The sequence below is a fragment of the Mastigoproctus giganteus genome, chromosome 1 (assembly GCF_048544385.1).
Source record: "Mastigoproctus giganteus isolate SK-2022 chromosome 1, ASM4854438v1, whole genome shotgun sequence".
Taxonomy (NCBI): domain Eukaryota; kingdom Metazoa; phylum Arthropoda; class Arachnida; order Uropygi; family Thelyphonidae; genus Mastigoproctus; species Mastigoproctus giganteus.
In genome coordinates this window covers 231,044,127-231,050,757 of record NC_143575.1, presented here as the reverse complement: position 1 = coordinate 231,050,757, position 6,631 = coordinate 231,044,127, and the positions used below count along the sequence as shown (strand labels likewise).

The window sequence follows — 6,631 nt, the reverse complement described above, 5'->3', positions numbered from 1 at the left end:
GGTGCAACTCCGCCCACTCATTGCTTTCCTCCTCTTCTCGCCGTTCTGATTTTAGCGGCAAATGCGAAATTATTGTGCTGTTCTTCAGTCGGTTTCTTGCTACTCTGCTCTGCTGCCCTCGGTTATTGTCATTCCGTGTTCATCAGCTATCAAATTCAGATAAAGTGTGAATTTGATAGCTTCGGAATACAAGTGTATCGGCATGAGAGGACTGATAGGTGAGTTTTCTTGTTTGTTTCTTAACGATTTCATTGTTTTATTATTATTATTATTATTTTATTATTTATCCCTGATTGGGGGTTCCACCTCGCTACGGGTATTGCTACCAAGTACGCAGGGTGGTTGTTGTTATTATGTCTGGTGTTACTGTTGGTCGAGGAACTCTCTGACTATCCTACAGGTGTTCAGGATTGCGACTTTCTGGAGTTCCTTGTAGGTGTTCGCTGGGAAACCTATTGCTGCTAGGCTGTTATGTAAGGTCTTTGGCACCATACCTGTGGTTGATACGATGATCGGGATGGTTGTTACTTGTTGCATATGCCACATCTCTTTGATCTCCTGTCTTAGGTTCGTGTACTTCCTGATTTTTTTCCCCATTGGTTTTCTGCAAGTTGCCAGTGTTGGGTACGGCTATGTCAATCAGATAGGTAGCTTTTTCCTTCTTGTCCACAAGGGTTATGTTTGGTCTGTTGTGCGGGATTGTCCTAACCATTATTATTATTATTATTATTATTATTATTATTATTATTATTATTATTGTTGCTCTTATATTATTTCTCCCTGATTGGGAGGATTCCACCTCGTGACGGGTATTGCTATCAAGTTATTATTATTAGCCATATGGCGAAAGGAAGCCTGAGGCTTTTGCTGCACTGGCCAAAAAAAAAAAAAAAAAAAAAAAAAAAAACATTCCTGAGTTAGCTTTAGAGAGAGAGAGAGAGAGAGAGAGAGAGAGAGAGAGAGAGAGAGAGAGAGAGAGTCAGAAATTGAAGGAAATCACCAAGAAAAGGAGGAATGATGATATACAGTTCAGGACCCCATGGTGTGCCAAGTCCATACTCACCAGATATGAGCCCCTGGTTTTCTCAGTAATCGTATTAGTTATTAGTGTTTTCTCTTTGTAGTAGCAGGGGTTTGGGGGCGGCAGTCCTAACAAAAAAAAAAAAAAAAATTAAAAACCATTTCTGTTGACATGCACGTGGTTTTCTTTGTTTTCAGGTTGTTTCTTGACGATATGATTTTTTTTTTTGCAGTAATTGTATTAGTTATTAGTATAGGTTTGAGCAATTATCATTGTTGATGCTCCTGAAATCGTCTAGTAACGTACGGTCACAGAAGCGGGGGTTTGGGGGCGACCTCCCCAAAAACATTTTTGTTCAAGTGCATGAGCAATTGTCATTGTTAATGCACGTGAAATCGTCTAGTAATGTACGGGCGAGAAGAATCAGCGGTTGTAAGTCCTGTTAATTTTTCTTAGCTGTTTTAAAAAAAAATAATTGCCGTTTCTTTATCTTCATTTCACTTCCGACATGTTATGATGTCACGTGGCATCCTTTAGTAACGTGCAGGCGAGGAGAGGGAAAGCAGTGAGTGGGTGGAGTCTCTACCAGTCCATCAATGCCTTCTTCCTCTTCTTCTAACTGCCATTTTTGGAATGTGCACCCTGTTCTAAAGTATTACTAAGAAACTTTATTTATGTATATAAAAAATAATATTGACAATTAACAGGATTTTTTGATTTATTTGATTCATCTTGTGTGTTGTGCCCGCTACATTTGACTTGATGGTTGACTCTGCAGTGATTGAAAAAGTTGAATGATCCGTTTATTATGGACTTTGACAGTATTTAACAGATTTCCATTAATTAAAGACAAAATTCAATAGAATATGGAATTTAAAACACGTATTTAAAAATAATAATGATACTGTTCTACTCTGTATGCCAGAATGCTGCTCTGGTTTTTCAAAAAACAGTGGTAGTACCGGGATTTTCGAAAGTGTAGACTAAAGGGAGGAGTTAAAGAAGTGGTTGGAGAATCATTAAACTTTAATCGTCATATAGCAATAAAATTGTTGTTAAAATTGAGAGGAAGAGACATTACACAGAAACTGACAAGGCTGTTCACAAAATGCCTTAGAAAATGTGTGATGCCTAAGAAGTGGAATAATGAAATCATAGTTTTTCTTCATAAGAAAGGAGATAAATCAGAAATTGGAAATTATAGACCAATTAGCTTGTTATCCCATATTTACAAGTTGTTCATAAGGGTCATTACTAACAGATTAGAAAGAATACTTGATGAGAATTAACCGAAAGAGCAAGCTGGCTTTATGACAGGATTCTCAAATATGGATCATCTTCACGTAATATCACAGATAATGGAGAAAGCAAATGAATATAACACACCATTATGCCTGGCATTTGTGGATTATGAAAAGGAATTTGACTCCATACAGCATAAGGCAATGTTTTGGGCACTGGAAAGATAAGGCATGATCATATATTATGATTTTGAAGAAAATATATGGGAACGCTACCTCATTTATTAGACTAGACAAAGACAGTAGCAAATTTAAAATTGCGAAAGGCGTTTGACAAGGAGACACAATATCTCCGAAGTTATTTACTGCTGCCCTTGAGGAAGCTTTCAGAAAATTAAACTGTTCGCAGAAAGAAGCCAATGTGAATGGAGTGTACAGTACCTATACCATGTACGATTTGCAGATGACATTGTGGTCATAAGCCATGATTCTAAAGAATTAGAGGAAAATTTTAATCAGTTATGCAGAGTTAGTAAGGATTTTGGACTAAAGACGAATATGGCTAAAACAAAAGTAATGATGAACAAGTATGCCACAGAAAGGGATATAATCATTGAAGGACCAGTAATTGAAAAGATGGAGTAATATACTTATCTGGGACAAATCATTAGCTGTAATAATGATAAATGGCTGGAAGTCAAGAGAAGAATAAATTTTGGATTGATAGTATTCCGGAAATATAGTCACATGCTGAGGAGCAATATCCCAATTTGTCTGAAACGTAAAATGACGAACCAATGTATACTTCCCACCATGACTTATGGAAGTGAAACTTGGGCATTCACCAAAAGAATGGAAGAGAAGCTGAGAACTACACAGCGAAGAATGGAACGAATTATATTGGGAATCAGACTGTTAGATAAGAAAAGAAACACATGGATTAGGCAGCAAACTCAAGTAAAGGACATTCTTATCAAAACTAAAGAACTAAAATGGTCTTGGGCAGGACACTCAGCTTGAAGACATGATGACAGATGGACTAAGAAAATAACAGAATGGTACCCAAGAGGAGCTATAAGAAACCTGGAAGACAACGACGGAGGTGGACTGATGAAATTCATGAGTTTGTGGTGGGTAGTAAATGGATGGCCATTGCACAAAACAGAAGGAACTGGAAAGTTGCTGGTGAGGCCTTCATCCTGCAGTGGATTGAAAATGGCTAATGATGATGATGATGATGATAGCAATAAAAAACGCACATTATTTTGATCATAGGGAGGGCTATAGCCACTATCTGGGATTCCCACTGACTATATGCATGAGTAAAAAGATATATACACGTTAAAATGTATTCTGTTCTATTATCTTGACCAGCTTTGCGTTTCATAAAATTTTCCATTCGAGCCTTTGTCCTCCTGTATTAACAAAATGTTCCTTTTTGAATGTCTCTATTCATTTAACCCCAGGGGCTCACGCACTCAGGGTCCTGATCTGGATATCACCATTCTTCTCTTTCTTGGTGATTCCCTTCTACTTCTTCTCTCTCTCTCTCTCTCTCTCTCTCAGGGTAACTCGGAAATTTTTTTTGCCTGGTGTAGTATAAGCCTCAGGTTCCTTGCACTATATGTATTGTAACAATAATATAAGTATCAAAAATTGCAGTTGTTTCCAAAATGTCATCGTATTAAATTTATCCAGTAGATGTCGCTTACATACAAATCAAAATAGCTAATGGGCTATTCCGCAGGTATGTATTCAGTAGTGAAAACGTGTGGTGTGTTTTCTTCTGAACTTAAGCATGAGATTTGAATGAGCGTATGAAACAGTAAGTGAATATGCTCTAAAGTAAGTATTACATAAATAAATTGGTTTAATCCGAGAAGGGTCATTGGAAAGTTTACAAATTAATATGAATTTCCCATGTGTTAATCTGTAAAAAATGAAATTGTACTAAGCATTTTTCAGTGCTGACTTCATAAAAATTATTTTATTTGGGGATGAGTTAATAGTGTTGCCTAGTTTTTTGGCGAACTTTGACGTTAGCAATTTTTATTTCGATATCAATTTGATGCATAATATTGCATGTAAAGTTTGTGCGTAATCATGTGTGCTGACGGTAATGACTAGATCCTCCAAGCTGAGGATCAAAAAAACTGTTTAGCTAGTGTGCCACTGCAGCAGTCAACAATGGGTAGTGCATTTTTTGGCAATGTATAGACTTGATCTTGCAAGTCTTGCAGTATGTGTACTCAGTATTGCCCCTTCTGCCCCTGTGTAGGAGGCTGACATCCCACCAGAATTTGTAAACTGGAATCCAAAATTTGGTTCAACCATTAACCATTCTAGTGAAAGAATCATTTATTTGTCTTAGAGGGAAATTTAAACTACCTAATATCACCAGCTTGTGGAATTGCATATTCATTCTTTCAACTGTTTATAGTGTGGAAAGTTAGAAAGCTGCTAGAAAGTATAAACAAATGGTTTTTCACCATGTGAAGTTTTGCTGCTTGTGTCCCCAATTTTTGTTTTTCATAAGTATGGTCAGTCAGCAGCAGTTAGGTGGCAATTGCTGCTAGAGACAATAGCATTTATAGTGTTAAAAAAAAAAAAAAAAAAAAAAAAAAGAGGGGGTGAACAAAATTGTTAGGAACTGCCGGGCCAACCACAGCTAGCATGTCCCTTGAGTCACTTGCTATTATTTGTCAATAATATATAAAAAGATTATGAAGTCAGGTGTAGTAATTGCTTGTTATTAGTTCTTAAGAAATTAGCCATTTTGTTTGTGGCAAGCATATTTGGAAACTTCAGAGGCTTACATCTGGTGAGTATGGGCTTGGCACACCCAGGCCCTGAGCTGGATATCATCATCATCATTCTTCTCCTTCTTGGTGATTCCCTTCTACTTCTTACCCTTGCTCTCTATCTTTTTCTTTCTCTCTCTCTCAGGGTAACTCAGAATTTTTTTTTTTGGCTGGTGCAGCATAAGCTTCAGGCTTCCTTGCACCATATGGCTAATGACAATGTGAACATTGTTTTAATTTGCCTAAAATTATCTTCTGATTCATCTCTGAACATCTTCAATATTCACAGACACTACCAAGGAAATGGAAAATGAATTATAATACTACATTTAATCTTTACCGGGCACATTAAAAGTAAAACATTAGTAGGTGATTATGGACTTTTTCATCATTGCCATGCTTGGAATAAAGGCACGAAATAATTTAAAATTGTTCACTTTTCAAAGTTACCCTTATTTTCAATATATTATGAACAAAACTATGAAAAATCCATTTTTTTAATTAAAGACAGTTTTAATTAATTTTTTAAAATAACCCTCCCCACCTTCTTTAAAATAATCCTCCCACCTTCCCCTCACTTTACAAACACTTTTCATAACATGTTTCTGTTGCTGATAGAGAATATTTTCACTATTGGCAACAGTCGACACAACATGCAAATCAGCATGGCAAAATGGCAGGGAGGCCTCCACAATTCTACCTACATATACAAAAAATATTGGATTTAGTTTTACAAATTTTAATATGCTTCATGTGAAAATTAAACCTTTATATGAAAGATGCTATGCTCTTGGGGTAACATATGGACATGGGCATGCACAATGTGGGATTGAGCTTGTATGCTGCCATAAAAAAGTACATGGCCCATTATTCCCTGTTGCACTGATATATCAACTGTAGTAAAATATATGCAAAGTTAAATTCCTTTGACCATGGTGGTGGTGTTAAGTATAAATGGAAATTTATTTATTTAATTTCTGTTACATTCCCTTCCACTCCAAATTCTTGGTTGTGCCACTAGATGGTATTATCAGGGACCTTTTATCTGTTTGGGTTTCTGGAAACTTCAGATTCTATATGTATTTCTTTGAGACTTAGGATTAGATTTTAGTATCAGAACTTAGATCTACAGATATTGTTCTATGTGCTTTCCTTCACTTGAGATGACATTCTGAAAATAGAGGACTGTGTGAGGCACAGTTTCGCGTAGCATCTCATTGGGGATGTTGGCTACATGCTGTTTAATGCTTGCTTTCAAATCGACAAGTGTCTTTATGCCACCACAGTAAACTCTATCTTTCAGGTATCCCCAGTGGTGAGCTGTGAATATTTTAACAATGGGCTTCAATTTTTCCGACTTTCTACCGAGTAAATTTAATCAGTCAGAAGTGACGTCTTCAGCTGCTTCCGCTAGAGGTGCTTCCCACACTCGCACTACTACTACTAGTGTGATTAGAGCATGTGACACATTTTTCTTGACCGCTATGGTATCTCGAGTCGGGCAAATTTAGGGGGGTGAACATATGCGGCTTAAAACCTCCTTAACCATGCGTATAAGTGAATGTGTA

General features: G+C 36.8%; 1 protein-coding gene across 1 annotated transcript in view; it reads left to right on the top strand.

Moving 5' to 3' along the window:
• The first annotated feature begins 4,020 nt into the window (after positions 1-4,020).
• LOC150091592 (sorting nexin-24-like) overlaps positions 4,021-6,631 on the top strand; it is a 48,989-nt gene continuing 46,378 nt past the window's right edge. Inside the window, exon 1 of the mRNA XM_090369059.1 lies at positions 4,021-4,107. The gene's annotated coding sequence lies outside the window, so the exon portion shown is untranslated. The remainder of the gene's footprint in view (positions 4,108-6,631) is intronic.